Source organism: Myotis myotis, unplaced genomic scaffold (genome assembly GCF_014108235.1).
Source record: "Myotis myotis isolate mMyoMyo1 unplaced genomic scaffold, mMyoMyo1.p scaffold_m19_p_12, whole genome shotgun sequence".
NCBI lineage: Eukaryota > Metazoa > Chordata > Mammalia > Chiroptera > Vespertilionidae > Myotis > Myotis myotis.
In genome coordinates this window covers 58,072,748-58,095,648 of record NW_023416316.1, presented here as the reverse complement: position 1 = coordinate 58,095,648, position 22,901 = coordinate 58,072,748, and the positions used below count along the sequence as shown (strand labels likewise).

The 22,901-nt window shown below is 43.3% G+C and overlaps 1 protein-coding gene and 1 long non-coding RNA gene across 4 annotated transcripts in view; both read right to left on the bottom strand.

Moving 5' to 3' along the window:
- Nucleotides 1-22,901, bottom strand: part of ADAMTSL1 (ADAMTS like 1) — a 900,799-nt gene that overhangs the window by 798,856 nt on the left and 79,042 nt on the right. The window lies entirely within an intron of this gene.
- Nucleotides 16,560-22,623, bottom strand: LOC118667569. Its single transcript, XR_004971324.1, has 3 exons — nt 18,249-22,623; nt 18,058-18,157; nt 16,560-16,849 (listed from the first exon to the last, which is right to left on the bottom strand). It is a non-coding gene; the product is annotated as an uncharacterized LOC118667569 (long non-coding RNA).

Below are 22,901 nucleotides of genomic sequence, written 5' to 3'. Positions count from 1 at the left end.
CTTTAAAGAGTAAAATTTTCAGAGCAGCAAAGAATACATTTGTGCTGTTTTATAAAAAATAAGACTAGGAGGATATCAAGGCACAAAGATCTGCAGCCTGTATAAGGTGGAAAAGGAACTCAGTGGGACTCTTTTCCCTTCCCCATGTGGTAATCTGTGCTGTGAGATTCTTTCCCTTTCCCCACGTGGGAGCCTATACTTGTTCAATAAATTTCCACCTTTGCCATATAAAAAAAATAAGAGTAGGAGAAGTCTTCAGCATGGCTCAAATGAGTATAACATAGAGAAAAACGGAAACAAAACCACATATACAATCTTGGTAGCAATCGATCAAGTGTGAATTAATGCAGGACAGAGCCAGGAGTGGGAGTGGACATGAAGGCATGAGTGACAGAGGCAGAACTATCAGGGCTTGATGATTTGGATGAAGAGGGAGAGGAAATTGTCAAAGATGGTACTGAAGTTTTGAGCTAAGTTCACTCAAAGAATGACAGTTTACTCATAGATGTATAGAAGTAAAAGTCAAGAGGAAAAACTGGTTTAGGAGAAGGGAAAGAAGATGATGAGTTTATGTTTATATATGCCTACGTGAAGACCCTGTTGACAAACCCCAATGGATATTTCTACAAGCCAGACAGAAGTATTGAACAGGAACTTGATAGAAAATTGTGGGATTGAGATAAATATGTGGGAGTTATTGGTACAAAGGTGAACATTGAATCATGGGGGCATATGAAACGAACAGAAGAAAGAGAGCAGAAAGAAACAGCAGACACAGATGGAAGGCAAAAGCTTGAAGCATATCCACATTTAAATAAAAGAAAAGAAACTGACAATGACATGAGAGACAGAATGGTCCATAGAAATAGGAACAGAATCAAGATGGTGTCTGGCCAGAGAGCTGAGAGAGGGGAGTGTCAAGAAAGACAACAAGTGGCTTGAGAGAATCTGCGTTGGGAATGAGAAAGTCAAGAACAGTGTATAAAAAGAGTGGCTTTAGTGGAGGCAGGTGGCAGCTGCTGAAGTGCCAGAGGGTCAGGAATAAGAGAGGGGAGGCACTTTTCTCCAGACGGCTGGTAGTAAAAGGGGTGAAAATAGGAGCGTTAATTGAAAGGGTTAGGGATTCAAAGAAAAGCTTCTGTGATTGTTTCAAGGTGGGAAAGACAAAAATATGCTTATAGAAAGGAAATGAAAGAAATAAAGACGTAATTGAAGAAGAGGGAGAGAAAATACTGGAGAAACCCTGTAAGAGCTGTTAGCTTTGATTTCCAGCCTCCCACGCTAAGAGAGAAATGCAAAGCGTCAAAACACAGGTAAAACATGATTTGGACAAGAGGACTTTATGACAATCTATGTGAAAGTGAAAAACAGGGAAATAATCAATAAAAGCATATTGAAGCCCCGCTACACATGTTACATGGGGATACAGACATGTGTAAAGGTAGTCTCCTCCTTAAAGGAACTTAAGCTAATGGGTATGCGTAAGAGGTTCAAATGATAGATGTTTATCACAGTACAAAGTACAAAGATGGAACTAAGGTGGACAGAGTAAGAGCTAAATGTGAAACCTGGTTGTCTCAAAGTTCACACCTGGGGAACCATGTTGAGAGGTTGTTCTCATTTCTATCTTAGTAAGAGGTTACCATTGCAGGGGTGGGGAACCTTTTTTATGCCCCAGGGCCATTTGGATATTTACAATGTCATTGATGAGCCATACAAAATTATCACCTTAAAAATAATCAGCCTGCTCTATTTGGTCAAACATTTAATTAACTCACCCCTAATACCTTGGCAGGGCCAGACCAAATGATTTTGCAGGCCTTATATGGTCTGTGGGTTGGGTGTTTCCCACCCCTGCTTAGAGTCATACTTCTAGTCTTGTGTCCAGGAAGCACACAGAATAGAGGGGCCTTCCTTAACCCCCTTCCCTCCGTATATGAAGCCGACTTTGGAAAACTACAGGAGCTTCGGAAAGAAGTGGAAACTAGGTGCCAAAATTACATTTACAGCACTTAGTAAACTTCAGTAAGTGATTTCGTACCATGAATGTGGCACCATGTGAATGAATCTACATTTCTAACAAACCGTGGCCTCACTCATGAGAAGAGTATAGTTAGCGGACTCAGTCTGAAAGAATAATATTCACTAATTTTGGAGGGGTCAAATGAAGAACTTATCACAGGCTCTTAGGGTCAGGAATAAGGAAATAATATTTGTACAATTTTAAAGCATTGTTTTTCCTTTGTTTTAATTTTAACAAAATTGCTTTGTTTAAATGACCACCAACATTATAAAACAGGTAAAATTATCAAGACAGATGCCGAAACCGGTTTGGCTCAGTGGATAGAGCGTTGGCCTGGGGACTGAAAGGTTCAATTCCGGTCAAGGGCATGTACCTGAGTTGCAGGCACATCTCCAGTGTGAGATGTGCAGGAGGCAGCTGATCGATGTTTCTCTCTCATTGATGTGTCTAACTCTCTATCTCTCTCCCTTCCTCTCTGTAAAAAATCAATAAAATATAAAAAAAAATTATCAAGACAGAGAATATTATCAATCCATTGTTACCAATAAAAATTAAGCAGTAAACTATATTAAAGTATTTGATCAATTTAAGATGTAATCAGACACAAAATAATTTGAAACACACAGGAAAGAAGGGAGGGAAGGAAGACATTTTAATTAAATATCTCAGTTTTATGAAAAGTAAATATTTTCCCTTTTCTCTCTGAACATGATCGTTTAGTAACTTAGAGTCATACTTATAGAAAGTGCCACCCTCCTAGGAAAATTGCCAATTTATAAACTTTTTAACAACTAAATTATCCAAACTACTTTCTTCTGAAGTCTTTATATTACTACATGTTTGAATGTCCAAATTGTTTAGCATATTTCATGATTGCTTTTGTTGAAAATAATTAAAATAGTCTTTGAAGACTAAGTACGTACAGTTATTTGGAATTTTTATGCAAAAATAAAAAACACAGAAAAAGTACACAAGTGTCCTAAACTGCAATATTATGCACAGATGGCCACAATCCCCCCAGCAGGAGAAATCTGGGGAGATGATTTTCCATAGAACTAGTCCATTTCCACCCAATGAAAATAAAATCTGAAAGCCAACTGCCACCCTGGATCCACCAACAGGAATATAAATTTAAGTGTTAATGAGCCAGACACAGTGCATTTCCTGGAGATTAAGGGAAGTCTGGAGAAAGTAGAGGATCCTGGGGGTCTTAACTACATATGGTCCATCATTCTGAGAAAATATCATACCACACATTTTCCTTTTTAAATTATTCTATAAAGAAAGAGACCTTCACAAACAAACTACTCCCAACATCATTTCCTAAATCAGTGGATCCAGGACCAGCAGCACCAGCATCAGCTGGAAGGTTATTAAAAATGCAAATTCTTGCCCTAGCCGGTTCAGCTCACTGGATAGAGCATCGGCCTGGGGACTGAAGAGTCCCGGGTTTGATTCCAGTCAAGGGCATGTACCTTGGTTGCAGGCACATCCCCCGTAGGGAGCGTGCAGGAGGCAGCTGATCGATGCTTCTCTCCCATCGATGTTTCTAACTCTCTATCCCTCTCCCTTCTTCTCTGTAAAAAGGAATAAAAAATATTTAAAAAAAAAAAAAAGAAATGCAAATTCTTGAGCTGTTCCCCAGACCCACTAAGTCAGGTATTCTGGGAGTGGGGCACAGCAATATCTGTTTTAAGAACCCTCCAGGTGATTTTAACGCATCCCACAAATTGAGTGCCACCCTCCTAGGAAAATTGCCAATTTATAAACATTAAATTATCCTGACATAGAGATTTAGAAACCCCTGGATGTCAGAACTACTGTCAGGAAGCAGCCAGTTTAGGCTGAATTCCAAACCAGTCAGACCACTGACTGACTAAGTCACAGGAAACAATGTTAAGGACACGAGGAGATCCAGGCAGAGGGAAAGAGGGCCAGAGAAAGGGAACTGAGAAAGGGCAAGGAGGCTGGGGAGACTGGAAACCGGTGCCCTTGGTCAATTTCCATCTCCCCAAAAGGGCGGGGACCAAAACATGGATGGTCATCCCAGAACCAAAATGATCAAACCGTAGGTGCTCAATAAAGATTTTCAGACTTAATATAAATAGAGGAGACAATTCTGTTTCATGTTCACAGTGTGCAATATTTAAGCATATGCATAAATCATGCTCTGTACATAGTTTGGTTATAAAGTCTATTAGCTCTTTAAAAACTGCTTTTCTGTTACGGTGTCCATTAGCAAATGCATGTCAGTTTCTATGTAATATGCTTGAAATTCACAAGCCTTGTATGACATATGTAAAAATCAGATTCTGCATATACTCAGACTTAACCATACAAACACTCTTCTTCAATTAAATAGTAACATTAAATTTTACTTAGGCTACAATCCAGAGGAAGTGGGGAAAGGAGCAGGAATTACTGCAGGATTGAAGACCTCCCAGCCCAAAGGAGGCAAAGATGGTGGAGGCATGTGTCTCTGTTAAAGGACAGAGCCTCAGTGATCAGCAGGGGGACTGCTAAAGGGAGAACACAGGACAGATGCTCTTGCCCCCTGCAGGGCCTAAGTGCTGCGTCCCTCCAGCCAGCTGCTCAGACATCTATGACTCCCCTAAGCTCACCCTGAGGCAGAGGTAGTGCCCACATCCAATCCAACCTCACCTTCTTTCCTAGTTTACTGTGGTCGTTCCTGCAGGGCCACAGAGAAAGTCCTGAAACCTATCACTCCACGGGGGTGATCGGGGCAGGATGGGTGGTTTAGACACGTCCCAAACCCACTGAAATATTAGGAGAGCGAAATGAGAGAAAAGTGAGTCCCATGACTCCTACAAGCCATGTAGAATCCTGTCCTCTTTAATCCTCCCCCAAAGCCTTTTATCACCACTTTTATGGAGATGTAGGTCTAAGCCAAAAGCTTTCGTTATGAACATTCTTAAGAAACATCCCTGATGGCCACCTCTGGCCTGTTCATTAACTACCAGGCCAGTGCCTGATTAGTGTGTCAGAAATGTTTATTATCTTCTTGTTCGGAAGAGACAGGGGAGATTAAGAAGGTTCCCGCCTTGGCGTGAGGCTCCCCATCTGCAATGGGCTTAAAATAGTATGGAAATGGCGGGATAAGTTCCTGGCACTGTTCAACCGACAATTAATGAGAAGACCCCCAGATAGATTAAGAGATATTTGTTTTCTTTTAAATGGAGTCATCTGAGAAGTTATATGACTAAATAACTTGTTATCTCTAATGAACGGTTATCAGGGCTTGCTAATAATTGTTTTCTAATGGTACTGAAAGTTGACGTTCGTCCCATGGAACCATGACAACAATCGCTTGTTTTGTAAAGAAGGGATTTAAGGATAGATATTTCAGTTCTAACACAAACTTAAATTCTAAAGCTGCTACAATTAGAGAAGTGAGCAGCATTTTTCAAATGAAAAGAAAAATTAATCCGTAGACAGACAAAAATTATAGGATGGTCTACAGGGGAAAATAGAGTTATATGAGTATCCACTTGTTAAGGCGTTTTCCCCCTTTTAAATGATTTCTTGCAAACCACATCTTACATATTCCTCTACTACCAGGAGAGAAAAATGAGGTGTTAAGATAAAAATTTACTGTGAACAAAGGAGTGCTTGCCAGAAGAGCTAAAACTGTGCTTTTCAGATTTCAGACAACTGTGACAGTGTTAATCAAACCAATAGTCCAGACTCACCAGTTTGCTTCTCACACTTCGTTGTGTAGAACATGTGCTGAAGCACAGCTTGCTGGGCCCAGCCCCCGGATCCCGATTCATAACACCTGGGTGGAGTTCCAGCATTTGTATTTTTAATAATCTCAGGGGTGATGTGGGCACTCTGATGTATGGGCCCCCTTTTGAGCTTCACAGGGCCTAGCCCCTGATAACTAGGCATTTTGAGAAGACAAGCTGTGGTCCAAGTTATACCGCCAGGAGCATCTGATTCTCGCCATAATATAATCATGACATTGAAAAAGTGACGGTGCAGATGAGCTCCAGGGACACAGACGCTTTCTTCACTCACTCTTTCACCAGAAGCTGGTCAGATGCACACACGGGGTTGTCTTGAGCAGCAATGAGGGGAGACACATTTCCAGAGGTCCGGTCTGTATCAGCCAACACTCATTCTAAGGAACCCAGGAAAGCACGCTGACAACTGACAGATGCCTTCAATATAACACAGACAGGAACAGCCTCCCCGAGCAGACAGTCATGTGCCCCTGACTCCCATCCAGGGTCCCGCCATCCCCTCCTCAACCTCTTCAGAAGAAGACAAGTAAATGGGAGTGTGTAACAATTTATTGAGCTACGTCTACAAAATCTGGGACCCCTGGTAGTATTTTGTACAAAAAGGAAACATACAGAATGTGCAAATTAAAGTAGTGTGGTTTGTAAAATTCTTCAAATTGAAGTTATCACCTAGCAGTTTACGGTAGCCCTGGAACCAAAGAGAATACACATGTCCCTGGCATATTAATACCTGATAAACTGACGAAATTATTCATATGCGATGGCACCACTGGAGATTTCTTGGTGAAAACTTGGTGATTCAACTTCAATTTTAAAAGGTATTAGATGGAAGCTATGTGAGGGGTAGAGTGGGAAATCCAAGGGAAATTTCTGTGCCTTCTGCTCAATTTTGCTGTGAATCTAGACCTGCTCTAAACAATAAAGCCTATTAATAAAATATTTTAAAACTGTTAGTTTAAACACAAAAATGATTAACAATGTGACTTCCTTTCCTAAGCAAGCCACTACCTTACATTACTTAAGTTAGTAATTTGAAACCCACATCTTCCTTATAATGCGTGCAACGTTATAAAGATTCATGGTGGTGTGGTGGGGAGACCAGCTATAGGGCTTGTCCCTTTGTCATCCGCTTTCTTACTCTCATATGGTCTACCTAAATTTTGAAGCCAAAGACTTGTTTCAGGAATCCAAGGTTGCAGCAGAATGCTAGCCTGGACTGTCAGTAAGTATTGAAAGTAAAGGACCAATTTAAAAAATATCTGCTTGTACCTAGTACCCCCACCATGAAAGAAGTTTCCAGAATGTTCTGCTTTCTAAAAATATTCACAGTGAATATCCCTGTGTGTGTGTGTGTGTGTGTGTGTGTGTGTGTGTGTGTTTGTGCTCACTAACCATACACACATCAGCAAAGGGACTCAATGCTTATCCATTCATTTAGCAAGCATACATTCTCATCTACTACAGTCTCTATGGATTCTGTGATTCAAAAGGCAGACTCTGGAGACAGACTGCTTAGGTTCAAACCTGAGCCCCACCCCTCGTTAGTGGCATGGCACTGGATAGGTTTCTACACCCCAATTTCTTCTACAAAACGTGGATAATAACTGTACCTGTCTGTATTATTGATGTATAATATTTGTGGGCCTGGGCTATGGTCCCATTTGAAGGCTTGCCTGGGGGAGGGTAAGATCTGCTTCCAGACTCGGTCACATGGCGGTTGGCTGGCCTCTGTCCCTCTGCACAGGACTCCTTCTCAACAATTACCTCTCCCCAGAGCCAGTGCAGAAGAGAATAAGAGGAGAGCACCCGGGATAAAAGGAACAATCTTTTTTCATAACCTCCCACCGGAAGCGACACCTCCTCAGCTCTGTGATGCCCTATTTGTTAAAAATGAGTCACTCTCCGGCCAGAGTGGCTCAGTGGTTGAGCGTCGACCTATAAACCAGGAGATCATGGTTCAATTCCTGTTCAGGGCCCATGCCCGGGGCGGGGAGGGGAGGGGTGTGAAAAAAACATCTAATCAATGATTCTCTCTCATCATTGATATATATATCCGATATAATAAAAGAGAAACATGGTAATTAGCCATACCTCTGCTACCCTTCCCATTGGCTAATCAGGGTGATATGCAAATTAACTGCCAGCCAAGATGGCTGCCGGCAGCCAGGCAGCTTGAAACTAACATGAGGCTTGCTTGCTTCAGTGACGGAGGACTCCAACATTCCCCGCCTGCCACTGCCGGCCTCTAAACTTGCAGTTTGAAACATTGTTACAAATATAGAAGCTAAACAAAACCCCAGAAACCTGCTTTCAGCGAGCCCGGATCTCAGAGCTGGAGTTGAAACAGTGTTTCAATTATAGAACCCAAACAAACCAGATACCTGCTTTCAGCAGCGGAGGCCTAAGAGCTGGAGCCAAGCCTCAGAGCTAAAGCTGGCCCAGAATAAAAAAAAAAAAAGAAAGAAAAAAAGGAGCAGTTGGGAGCTTCAATCACCCACCAGCCTGAAAACAGCCCTCAGCCCCTCACCCAGACTGGCCAGGCATCCCAGTGGGGACCCCCACCCTGAAGGGGGTGTGACCAGCTGCAAACAGCCATCATCCCCTCACTCAGGCTGGCCAGGCACCCCAGTGGGGACCCCCACCCTGGTCCAGGACACCCTTCAGGGCAAACCAGCCGGCCCCCATCCGTGCACCAGGCCTCTATCCTATATAGTAAAAGGGTAATATGCCTCCCAGCACTGGGATCAGCAGAGCAGTAAGGCTTCCCAGCACCAGGATCAGCATGACAGGGGGCAGCGCCCCAACCCCCTGATCGCCCTGCGGCTCTGTGTGTGACAGGGCGGGGCCACAACCTCCCTATCCGCCCTGTTCTGTTCGTGACAGGGGAAGGCGCCCCAACCCCCTGATCAGCCCTGCTCTGTGCCTGATAGGGGGGAGCTCCCCAAGCCCCTGATCGCCCTGCGGCTCTGTGTGTGACAGGGTGTGGCGCCCCAACCCGCTGATCGGCCCTGTTCTGTGTGTGACAGGGTGCGGTGCCCCAACCCACCCCCCCACGGGCCCTGCTCTGTGTGACGGGGTAGAGCCATAACCTCCCCATCGGCCCTGCCCTTAGTGTGACAGAGTGCGGCGCCCCAACCCCCTGATCCGCCCTGCTCTGTGTGTGACAGGCGGCGGTGCCCTAACTCCTCTATCAGCCCTACTCTGTGAGTGACAGGGGGGAGCTCCTCAACCCCCTGGTCAGCCCTGCTCTGTGCGTGACAGGGTACAGAGCCCCAACCCCCCTGATGGGCCCTGCTCTGTGCATGACAGGGGGCAGCGCCCCAACCCCCTGATTGGCCCTGCTCTGTGTGTGACAGGGGTTGGCGCCGCAACCTACCCATCGACCCTGCCTTGAGTGTGACCGGGGACGGTGCCCCAACCCCCCAATCGGCCTTACCCTGAGCGTGACTGAGGGTGGCATCGCAACCTCCCGATCCGCCCTGCTCTGTGCATGACAGGGGGCGGCGCCCCAACTCCCCAATCGACCCTGCTCTGAGCCCGACCAGGGGCTGCACCTAGGGATTGGGCCTGCCCTCTGCCACCTGGGAGCAGGCCTAAGCCAGCAGGGCGTTATCTCCTGAGGGGTCCCAGACTGCGAGAGGGCACAGGCCGGGCTGAGGGACCCCCGCCCCCGCCGAGTGCACAAATTTTTGTGCACCGGGCCTCTAGTATATATATATATATATATATATATATCTTCCTTCCTCTCTGAAATCAATACAAATATGTATTATATATATATATAAAATTTTATTTTTTTTAAAGAGTCACTAAATCCTGTTCACACTCAAGGTCATGAATACCAGTCTCGGAAACTACCTTAGAAGCTGCCTATCACAACCCTCTTTTTGACCCCTAATGATTCATGTCCTTTCCACATGGAAAATACACTTCACCCCTTTCCAAGGTCCCCCAAAGTTTCACCTAATGACAGTATCCACTCAAGCTCAGAATCTTATCTAAATCAGGGCCAGGTGCAGATGTAGTCCTGAGCACAGCTCTTCAAATGTAGATGCTAGACGTGCAAAACTAAAGAGAAAAGTTCCTCTCCACACACATCCAACATGCAGTGGTGAGACAAACATAGGATAACCACTGTGCACACTCCTGTTCAAAGGTGGATAACCTGGAGGCACGGGGGTCACTGGTCCGTAGGAATTCTAATATAACCAGGAAAAAAAAATTGAGAGTTTTGTGATTGGGTCTCAAGGCCTGAGAATAATGCTCCATGGCTCTCAGCTATGTCCCCGGGCTTTTCGCTCTACTCTGAGTCATCTTTTCTTTATTATTGGAAGGTAGCACGTGAGTGCAGCTGAACACCTCACCCATCCCGATTCCTGCCAGTAGAATTCTGAGGATCAGCTTGTCTTTGTTCTGCCTGGTCTCTGTTCCGCTCAGTTCAAGCTTCCATGTTTCCGCATATGTAACTGTTATAAGACCTTAGTGAGCCTCCTGGGACTCTGAGTTCACTCCCTGAGACAAAAGCCACACCTACAAATCTCTTCCAAGTTAGTCCTTTTCTAACGTTGGGCTCTGACAGAGATGGCTAAGAGACAACTACCTTAAATTTCCCAGAGGTTCTATTTCATGGAGAGGATGTGTTAGGTACACCCTTGATTTCTTTCAAGAGCCTTCCGTGTAGCTGAATAGTACACCGAGGCAAGGCTACAACCTTTTATCGTTCTGAGGTATTAACAAAAGGTTTATGGTCACAACCTCAGCTTCATCTTTAGACTATGTTTTCCTGACCTGTGTTTGATCTTTGCTTAGAAGCCATTTCTTAACTGGAGCATCATGTGCTATTTAAAGAGATTGGGAATTTTCAAAACCATCAAGTCCTGACTCCTTTTTGCTTATTCCCGATTTATTTCTCTCCTCTCACAGTTTATTATTATCAAGAAGAAATGAGGCAGCATCTTCAACATTTTGCTAGTATAGTATATATTCTCTATCCCCTGTCATATTCTACTAGAAAACAATCAGTATTCATTAGAAGGAAGTCCCTAAATACAGCCCCTAGTTAAGAAAAGGGATCTCACCAAGGACATAAATGTAGGGGAAGGGATTATTGCAGACATTCTTTTTTTAAAAAATATAAATATATTTTATTGATTTCAGAGAGAAAGGGAGAGGGAAAGAGAGATAGAAACATCAATGATGAGAGAGACTCATTGATTGGCTGTCTCCTGCATGCCCCCACGGGGGATCGAGCCCACAACCCCAGGCATGTGCCCGTGACCGGAATCAAACCCAGGACCCTTCAGTCCGCAATCTAACGCTCTATCCATTGAGCCAAACCGGTTAGGGCATATTGCAGACAATCTTAAAGGTTACACTATCTCAGAGACTCTATAAAGGTTAATTGAGTTAAAACAAAGAATGTTTAAGCCCAGCTGGCATGGCTCAATGGTTGAGCATTGACCTGTGAACCAGGAGGTCATGGTTTGATTCCGGGTCAGGGCACATGCCTGGGTTGCAGGCTCCATCCCCAGTAGAGGGAGTGTAGGAGGCAGCCGATCGATGATTCTCTATCATCATTGATGTTTCTATGCCTCTCTTTTTCTCCCTTTCTCCCTGAAATCAATAAAAATATATATTTTTAAAAGAATGCTTAAGATAGTACATAGTAAGTGCTCTATAAGTGGACTGTTATTCATACTATCACTATTATTTGGTGACCGTCTTAAGTAGGATTCAGCAAACTCTGTAAAGGGCCAGTTAGTAAACATTTTAGGCTTTGCAAGCCACATATAGTCTGTTGCATATGCTTCTTTGTGCTCATGCGTGTGTTTTTTAAAAATGCTTTAAAATTATAAAATCCATTATTAGCTTGAGAGCTGCACAAAAGGAGGTCAGGAGGCTGCATTTAGCCCATGGGCCACAGTTTGCTAATTCCTGATATCAAGGCACAATTTTGAGGCAACAAAGAGACTGCGATTGTGTTATATAGCATGCCATTACCTGTGCACTGATCTGACAGGTATGATGCCATTTAGCAAAGGGACATTACTTCACATGCCAGGGAAAGGCAGCCCAGCCGGTTCCTGTAAGGAATGTCACAGTCTTCCCTTGCCAATGCAGCTTTAATGGGAACAAGTAAAGAAACAGAACCATATAAACTATATTGGAATTTGGGAAGTTGAATATAATTACCTAAGTTGAAATCTAGCCAGCACAGGGGTGGGGGTGGGGGGAATGTCAGGCAACCTATTAGACTCAAGACAAAATTTGATGATTTCATGTTCAGTTATAAAAACACGAGTTCCAACAAAATGCTTGCAGCCCACATCATTAGACCTGTATGTGACTTTGGTGCCAAACCCACGGGAAGAGTGAGAGGTGTCGCAGGTAGGACTGCGTGAGTTGTGGGGGATTGAGCTCCACTTTCCTTGATGGTCTATCCTGTAAGGCCTAAATGTGATTTTTCCCAACTGGCTCTTCCAATTTTAGGGGATTATAAAATAAACTGTCAGCACTGAAACTAAGCAGGTGTTAAAAGCAGGGCCTAGAAGAGCAGGATACTCCCCCTGCTGGATTTAGGAACATGTTCCAAAGCAAGAAAACCTGCAGTTTCTACCTATCATTCAAAACCACTATGAGGACCTCTGTGTCTTTTAAACGATCATCACCCCCCTAATATCTGACAGGGCTTTTAACTTTGCAAAGAACAACATTAACAAGGTATTGGGCGAGAATATCGTTTGTAAATTGTAACTTGCTCTAACAGAGATGAAAAATAGGTTTTATTTTTTGTACCAAGTCTGATGGATGGCAGTCACTGTGTTATCAAAATTTCTGAGCCCATACTCATACTTAACCAAAAGAAAAAGATATAAAGTACCATGATCAATTAGTAACATCTTCCAGGGGCAGGGGAGGATGGAATAGTGTACACATGCCAGGTGTCTGCTATTCAACTAGTATACAAAACGCAAAAGTGCACTGTTCTTATTTCCTCCAGCATATTCATAGTTAAATTCATGAAAAAATATTGTTTCAATCATGAATTCTACTAAAAAGCCAGCTTTCACAGTTTGAGTATATTGATTTAAATTTGACACACAATACCGATCATTTAAACTCAGAGACCACATCCTGGTGGTTATCAAGCAATCTGAAATTAATTTTAACATCATAATTAACAACACAAATCATGAGGTACTTTTCGTATATGGCACCTTTATTGGACATGGGATAATCATCTCGTGAAACCTTTAAAAGTACAACTGGGGCCCAGCCAGTGTTGCTCAGTGGTTGACCTATGAACCAGGAAGTCAAGGTTCAATTCCAAGTCAGGGCACATATGCCTGGGTTGCAGGCTCAGTCCCCAATGTGAAGCATGCAGAAGGCAGTCAATCAATGATTCTCTCTCATCATTTCTATCTCTCTCCCTCTCTCCCTTCCTCTCTGAAATCAATAAAAACATGCATTTAACACACACACACACACACACACACACACACACACACACATGCACAACACTAGGTCTCTTCTAGAGTAGTTTTATCCCAGAATTTTTATTCCAGTTTATAATTACTCACTATGTGTTAAGAGTTGTAAAGGGAGTCAGGGGTGGGGAGGAAGATATAATACTGTGCACATCAGGTTCTCTGAGTCGCATATCTTACAAGTGTTGTTTGGGGACATTATTTACCCAAAGGCCTCTTTGTTCCATGATGCTAAAAATCTTATGAGTATAAGAGAGCTTAAGCTATGCCATGCCATACCATGTAGCCCGTCTTGCAGAAGGAAGACTGATACTAAAACTATGACAAGAGTTACCTGTGTCTGCTGACATCAAGAATATTCGCAGGGATATGAGTCCTAGACTCAATGGTGAATAATTGCCTTTTTACTTCCACTAGACAGATGAAACAGCCATCAGCATGGATGCACATCCACTTTGCCTCTTCTGACTCCTCTCTATGTTTACCCCACACCAGGAAAATGCCTGCCTATTCAAATAGTTGCAGAATTTACTAGATTATATAATTACCAGGCACTGTTTACCTGGCATACAAAGCAATGCAGAAGGGATTAGATCTGTCATAGTAGCTAAAAAAATAAAAAAGCTAACTATTCATCCACTGTACTTTTTGAAGAGATATGAGAATATTCTACAAGATAACTTCATTGGTGGCTGCAAAGGACAATAGTTCTCAAGTTCAAACTCTCATTAGGATCTCTTTTGGGAAATACTGAGGAACAGGTCCTCCCTCATCTGATCTTCTGATTGAAATCCTAGGTGTTTCTAATGTGTAGCTGGGTCGAGAAGACCAGTCCGGTCCTATGGGAAAATTCTCCTTCAGGCAGCCCTCAGTTCTTACCCTGCATGGCTACTTTAAACAGCAGGATGTTAGAAATATTAAACTACCTGAGACTGGTTTGTCCACTGTAAAATGGGAACCATACCCATTTTGCTGGGTCACAATGAGGCTCTCAGCAACAATGCATGTCAAGTGGGTGACACGTTCCTTGAGCCATCAGCAGTTTGGACTAAATGGCACTACATAAAATGTGCTCTAGGATCAACATGCCTCTGCTCCTTAGCTAATGCCCAAGTTTTGGGGGACCCCAAAGAGGTGGCAGGAATAGGGAGAAAAGAGGGCTATTAGTAGAGGCTATTCCTCTACTAATGTATCAACATGAGGTCATCATTATCATGTAAATCCCCCACTTTCCTCTAAAAAAGCCCACAGGCTGTTTCCTCTCCCTTGGGTAGATTGCTCCCAGCAAAGAGAGTGAGACAGCAGGAGCCCAGACACATCTGGGTTCCAAGTCTGACTGGCATGTGGACTAGAGCACACTGCTGCTTTTCTCCCATCTCCCTTCCTTCATTCTATAAATTGGAACCTTCATACCTAACCCATGTGGATGTTGTGAAGATTAAATTAAATAACAGCTCAGCATACTCCCTGCACATAGGAAACATTCACTGTATGCTGCTTCTCTTACTCTTTCCGTGACCACCTACAGGCTGTTCCCGACGTCTACACTCCAGATTGATTTTATCTTGGTGTTTCTTGATGCTCACTATACTTGGGGTTTTTTATTATTAAAAATATTAATAGAGAAGGGAAGGCACTACAGAGTGAGTGATTTTTTTCTACAAGCTCCACACACTCCTAGAAATGACTCCGAAAACCAGAGAAAATGGCTCTCAGGTATTTGGGTACCTCGGCTGGCATCATTCTGGATGACTCAGACTCAAGCTGTCCACTGCTTTGGCCTCCCTGCTATTCCTCTGCAAGCAATTCCCCCTGATCCCACATGATCCTCCAGCATTAACAGCTTTTGCTGAGGAACCTACTGTTCAGACAATTTTGCATGCAGAAATGGCGAGTTATTATCTCAGCCTACAGTTTTCCAGGCCTCTCACACATACCCAGCTTGCCTTAAAATTGTTGAGTTTTGAATACATGAGGTATAAGCCCTCAGTGAATTCATCTTCACTAGGCTATTTTAATGTTTTACAGTGGGAATAATTTTAGGTTCTGAGCTCTCTCACCAGAGGATTTAAATAGATGCCCTTTAGGAAATACTCTGAGTGAACAAGAACCACTGCTATGCTTACATTTCCTAAATAACCAAGGCTTCCATTCCCAAATTGTGCTTTGATTTGACTGTAAGTCCGTTCTGTGAAGTTATTGAAACAGTACTAGAGTTTTACATGACACTAGGCTTCTGGTTCTGCATGTGATTTATTAGCACCACATCATGCCAATGAAGCCCTGGTCCTACTTAGAAGTGGTGTCCTGGAAGTGATTGGCAAGTGGTGGCACACAGCCCTGTAGGATCAAGTCCTCAGGTTCAGGAGAGGCAACAGCATAAACAGAACACAAAGAAGTTCCTAGATATATAAAAGCCAAGTGACTGGAACAAGGGAACGACGGGTCACTATGACATACACTACAGAGGCCAACCAGCCTGATTGGGGCCCCAATCGGCCCCCACAACGTCCCACGGCCCTTCCCCTCCGCCAGCCCAGCCCCTGATCGGCCCCCTCACCCCAATCAGGGGCAGGGCCGGCCAAGCAACCTCCCATGTCTCCTCCCCCTTGCCAGCCCAATCAGCCCCCATCGGGGTGGGCCAGCCAGACCCCACCCATGCACGAATTCATGCGCTAGGCCTCTAGTATTTAATTAAACTCTTAATTGTAGAATATGACCTTCACTGCAGTTTCACCAAATGTCCTTGAGTAATGGTAATTTGTAGCAGCTGACATAAGAAAGCTTTTTAAAGGTGTGAATTTTGAATGCCAGAAGAACATGCCTCCCTCCCCCCATTTCTCTATTTTCCCATAACTATGGACTGATAAAAAGTGACCAATCAAACCCTGGCTTCTAATTCTTTACCATTTTATAAATAGAGAATGTACCTGTTGAGACCTAACTAGCAGTATCTCAGTAACTCTGTGCTCAGGTGGCAAGGTAAGTTTGCCTGCTAGAAAGGAATGCTATGCTTTGTGCAGCTATGATGAAATGCTTGCCTTCCAACTCTTACAATTAGAGTAACAGAAGCATGGAATTTTGTCAGGGGAAGTGTTATGCACTGAATGTTTGTGTCTCTCCCTCTGCCCAAAAGTCTACACGTGAGCCTTTAGACCCGCGGTTTTCAACCTGTGGGTTTCGACCCCTTTGGGGGTCGAACGACCCTTTCACAGGGGTCGCCTAAGACCATCGGAAAACACGTATATAATTACATATTGTTTTTGTGATTAATCACTTTGCTTTAATTATGTTCAATTTGTAACAATGAAATTGGGGGTCACCACAACATGAGGAACTGTATTACAGGGTCACAGCATTAGGAAGGTTGAGAACCACTTCTTTAGACTTTGGAAGGTGATCAGGTCATGAGGGCAAAGCCCAATGAATGAAATCAGAGCCCTTATAAAAAATGTCCAGAGAGCTCTCACCTGCCTTCTAATGTGTGATGACACAATGAGAAGATGGCTGTCTGCAAACCAGGTCCCTCACCAGATACCAAATCTGCTGTGTCTTGATCCTGGACTTCACAGCCTCTAAAACCAAGAGAAGTAAATGTTTGGTGTTTAAGTCCCCCAGGCTGTGATATTTGTGTATTTGTGTTATATCAGCCTGGAAACACTAAGAGACGAAGTGAAGGAGGTACCATTTAGTTCAACTCCATCATTTTTCAGATGGGAAAATTAAAGTTAAGTGATATGACTAAAGACATAATTGCTTGTGGCATCAAAAGTAGAAAATTAAAAGCCAATTTTTTACTCAAGAATTTCCTCATTGAAGGTTTTAAAGTCCCTTTGCTTTTCGTTTTTTTTGAATTGGCTCTTCACCATTATAGAGGTCTTGCATTTAAAAACTTACAAATTTTTGTTGCTCTTAAATTTTACTTAAACACTCAAGGTAAGACTGTACACATCTCCGTCTCTCATGATGCATACATACAAAATTATCAGCCATGGTCAGTCTATACTCTGATAAACACATTGTTTTGAAATCTAGATTTCCACCTGGCCAGTAAAAGAAGCATCGGATTTGGAGTCAGAAGACTTGGGCTGGAATCAAAGTTCCAGCCGAGAGTCAATGAGCTTCCACCCAACTTTCAATTTCCTCAAAGGAAACCTTCCCGCTCTGCCTCACAGGCTCAGTCAAAATTTGAAATGGTATAATATATGTGAAAACGCAAATGCTTTTGCAAGCGCCATATAAAATGCTGTACATGTATAATTGTTATTTAATTGTGACCATCATGGACAAATATTACTTTGTTACTATCATTACTTCTGGTCTTTCAATAAGTATAATGCCAGGTGATGAGGGGACAGGATAGATGGATTATGGAATAAAGCCCCTGAGAATCTAAGGGTAGGAGAAACAAGAAAATTAAAAAAATACAAACACAAAGAATACATGCTGACATGAACTGGTGTATGAGAACATGGTGCTGGTGGTAGGGAGCTGGCTTGAATTAAGATACTCATCTTGGATTCTAAGTCCTAACCATAGAGATACTTTTCTATAAATGCCATCTCTGAGTAAAATTTGTCATGCACATTAAGTTTCCTCTCATTCTTTTGTCCTTTCTTTCCAGGCACAGAAATTACAAGGAAGGGCTAGAAAAACAAAGCTCGCCCTTCATGATATTTGGTCAATCAACTATGGAAGATGCTATGAAAGATCAAAGTATTCCACAGGTCTCTAAATCTCTTGGGAGAAACCCACACCCCACATTTTCACGCCGAATACCCACCGCAGGCATTTGTAAGGGCTCTTGGGTCCGGTCTTCTGCCACCTGTCTCAGCATCCCCCGTGAATCCATGACTATTCTCCTTCCTCATGCTTTTAAATTCCTTAGTTGGAAAGCAAAGTTCATATATGAAATCAGGCTCTGGTACAAGCCTAACCCAGAGAAATGGGAGGAGATAAGTCGATTCCACTCACATGGGCTCGCCTAAGTGCTGTTTCCAGACCTACAGCTAATGCTTCATAAAAGAGAGATTTCAGTGACTCAATTTGCTGATCGCTCGCCTAGAGGCCATGACCTCAGTGTGTTTCTGGTTCCAAGTTCTGCAGATGTTCTTGATCCTGTTTGGAATGCACATGCTAGAAACCCTGGAAAGCAGCAGCCTTTTCATAAAAGCAGCTCTGACTTGGTGGTCAGATGGGAGCCATCTGTTAGAAGGCACCACCCTTCCCAAAGCTACCCTTCTGACTTGCCACAAGGGCCTGCAGGTCAGAGATCTTGGGGAGACCCTTGAACGGCGGGGTTCTCTTTGACAAGCCAAGGCAAGCTTCCGGGAATGCGGTCCCACGGAGAGCACCTGCGATGCTGGGATGCTTGCCAGGGCAAACTTGTTTCTTTCTCAAGAAGGGAGCCTTCTTACCCTGATGGCTTAAAGATCCCAATGGGTATTTCAGATTGCTGAGTGCTAACACTGGGGACATTTTTTCAAGAATGGCCTTTTTGTCTAAGCGGGAGACCTCTGCCAAAGCTACATACCTAAATCTCTCTTCAATTGCTGCCCCACCCTCCTAATTCTAGGCTCCTTTCTCCAGATGACTCATGTGTTGTGTTGTGTCACGGAAAATACACTGGGCTGGAAGTCAAGAGTCTGGCTTTTGTGTTACTTGTATGAGCTTGGGCAAGTCACAGAATCCCTACTGGCCTCGGGTTTCCCATCCGTAAAATGAAAGAGTCAGGCTCAGTGAACTTTACTACTCCCTGGAGGTATGAGACACTGAATGTTAGAGGCCTTGGGAAGTACGTTCCCTTTTTGACAGTGTCAGCGAGATCCTGGACTCTGGCAGGCTCAGGACCTCTCTAGCAAAACAGTCAGGAGAGGGAGAAGGCTGATTTCCAGAGCCAGTGACTTCATCTAGACCTGCCTGTTGGAAATCGGGAGAATCTGAGTTCCAGCATTAGGGGCAGCTGCCTGCCATCTTCCATCCTTCTCCCAGGGGCATGAAAGTGATCTCCTTCACCCCCTTCAGGGGGTAACTGTACCCTTTTCTCAGCACTGGGTGTCAACGTTATTTGTCTGTCCCACTCACTGACTCAATAACAGTTTATTTAAATTGTTGAACACTTTTCTGTTGAAATCCTTACATAATGCTTGACTGAGATGAGGATTGCATTAGAACAATAATTTAGACAAAAGTTTAGGTATTAGTTTTCATAAATATGAGCTCCCAAATAATACCTTCCATTTAAGCTCATAGTTAGAAAAGATCTTTTCTGACTTGTTTCTTTTTTGTCCCCAAATCAAACATTAACTCTAGGCTATCTATAAACTCTTGAGAACTTTCCAGCAATTTCATGTCATTTTTTCAGCAGTTTTTCTCTATTATGTTTAGGCATGCTTTTACCATTCATAAGATAGCTGACACTATGTCATAAAAAAATGTTACGGTTTTCATTTTGTACATGTTCCATGTCTTCAAGAACCTACTAAAGAAATCATAAAATAATCTAAACAAATGTGAGACACAAACATAACTACCTATCAAGACACAATGATCGCATAAAATTCTTGAGCAAAGTTAACTGTGCGTTATTACATATGACATGTAAAGTTGAAGGAATCTGGGTACATTGCAAAGTGGTGTTTGGATTTGGTAATTATACAGAGAATACCCTCAGGTCTAGGATTACGCTGACCGAATGCAACAAATCTAGACCTGGGAGTCCTATTTGGCGAAGCTTGCTCTCCACCCACGCTGTTGCGGTTGTGTGCATTTCCTGGGTTAAGGAAGCAGAGAAGCAGACTGGAGATATCCAGGGGTTTCCTCTTCCACCGTATCTCATGGAACGGACACCTCTCCTTAGCAGATGTTAAATTTTGGCCACCGAGCTTACTCACTGTAGTTTACCATTAATTACTCTCAGTTCTAGTTCTGAGGGAAACCCGTGTAGGTCCTCACAGTCTGACTAAAATACTTAACAGAATTAGACTATTTGTTGCTTAAGCCTTTATTTGGATGTGATCCTTTTCCATAAAATTAATCCCCCAAGGGTTTACTAATGCTTTAGTAAAAATCTCTCTAGACGTTAAGGCATATAATATTATATGCAAATGATTATGTACGGGTATGTGTGCAGTAAGAAAACTTTCTGCTTACATGCTGTTATCCCTTTACTTTTCTGGCAAATTTTCTACATAAGGCTCAGAGCTAATCCCTAATGCTTTACTTTAAGAGTCTGCCTTAACAATCGTGTTAAATCTCAGAGCTGCTTGAGCTTCCTCTGAGAAACCTGGCAAATTGTGGGACAGAATTTAAAAAAAAACAGGCCAGTGGACAGTGACCGGTGTTCTGAACTGCCCCCTCGGGTAGTTTAACTACACACAGTATCCATCGTGGAATGAGAGGATTATACTTAATTTGAGTTTAAATTTCCCATATAATTGATGCACAGGTCGAAAGTTTCTCCTGAAGAATGTGGAGTTCAGAGCGAGAGATGTTTATATTATCTCTTTTATTTTCTACATGTTCGGAGAAAGAGAATGATGTATTTAAAGAAAATTGGCAATGCTTGTGTTGAATACCTGTATTTGCCAGGCTGGGTTTTAAGAACAAGCAGAGCCCAGTTGTTGTGGCTCAGTGGCTGCACGTCCACCCATGAACCATGAAGTCCCCAGTTCAATTCCTGGTTGGGGTACATGCCTGGGTTGCAGACTGGATCCCTGGTGGGGGGCCTGCAGGAGGCAGGGAATCGTTGTGCCTCTCTCATTGATGTTTCTGTCCCTCTATCCCTCTCCCTTTCTCTGTCTCCAAATCAATAAAAACATGTTTAAAAAAAAAAGAGCAAGCAGAATTGTTTGGTGGCCTTCTACCTTATGCTCATATGGGCCATTAAGTTAGAACATTTCCTTTGAATTTAAACTCTATCTTATGCGTTGCTGTTCAACCTTATTTCCTATACCACCAGACTCGGTGGCTAGTTATGTACAGGTATGTGTGCAGTAAGAAAACTTTCTGCTTACATACTGTTATCCCTTTACTTTTCTGGCAAATTTTCTACATAAGGCTCAGAGCTAATCCCTAATGCTTTACTTTAAGAGTAAAGTGTTCTTAGCCACTTAGAAATCTAAAACTCATTCTCTGAAATGTTCTCATTAAATAGAATCACCGGACCTATAGTCACCTGATTTTTTAAACTAAATCACCCGTCAAAAACACAGACAAAAAGGATTTTCTCATATCCAGATGATACTAGGTTTTTCACTAGGAAGAAGCTCTTGCAAAGTCACTCAAACAGCAAACAGCGATTAAGTTGTTCCTAACTGACTCTTTGCCAGGCCCCATGCAAGATATTCAGCCTGTAACAGGGAGTACGACAGGAAGCTTACACTCTGACAAGAGGCAGAGATGGGTCCTAAGTGTTCCCGATGCAGGGTGTCGAGGTTTACATGAGGCCAGAGAAAGGACCCCGCAGTCAGCTTTGCAGGGTGCTGACACAGAGACCTCCTGAACGAAGCGATGAAAACACTGAGTTATAAAGGAGGAGAATGATGAAGGAGGAAAGGGAAAGAATATTCTGAGCATCATTGCAAAGTAGAGGAGGTAGAAAAAGAGAATGAATGAGAAAACTGCATGGATGAACTGGCTAAGTGGACAGATTTGGCGACACAATGAGTGACCACGTGAATGATGCTCTAATGACAACATAAAAGGAGCTGCAGTGTAGCTCTGTGGGGCAGAGCCGACACGAAGGGCCTGAAGCTGGCGTATTCATCAGTGCTGCTCACCGATATGCAGACCCCTCTCGCCCCGTGGACACAGCAGGGCTGTCTTCCTGGCTCTCAGTAGTTGGAGGCGGCCACATGGCTAGTTAAGCCATGAGTTGTGAGCACAGGTGCCCCTTCCAGGCCAGAGCACTTAACTGCTTGAGGTGGGATCTTTTCCCCTCTGGTGAACAACCAGCAACTCTCCAGGTGGAGATGCCCAGGCCGCTTGAGTCCCTGAGTGGACAATGAGCACATCCCCAAGGCTAACCTGAGTTGTTCTTGGTAGATAAAGCATCTGTGTTGTGCTCAACTTCTGAGTCTGCAGGTTGTTGATCCCAGGGAGTAACCAACAACCAAAATAAAGCCTTCCTAAGGTATGCAAGATGAGAGTGGCAAACGTTGTGCCACGTTGTGCCGTGCAAGGCCCCCAGCCATGCTGAAGAGCTTGCATCTTAGGCTGAGAGCGCTGGAACCCTTTAAAGGGATTTAAGGAAGGTTTTAATAAAATTTGCATGTTCATATCAATCACTCTGACTGCAAAGTATTGGAGTGGGCAACATGAAAATCTCTAATTTCTGAAGACCATCTCTTCCAGACCTATCTTCTTTTCTTTTATTTATTTTTTATTGATTTTAGAGAGAGAGGTGGGGGAAGAGGAAAAGGGAGGGAGGAAGAGAGAGAGAGAGAGAGAGAGACATCGATTTGCTGACCAAGGATCAAATCTGCAACCTTGGTGTATTGAGATGAGGCTCTAACCAACTGAGCTACCCAGCCAGGGTTGAGACTTATTTTCTAAGAATTGACAAAGCAGTAACTTATCTCAGAAAACTTGAAAAGCTCTATGGAGACATCTAAAAATATGTTAAAA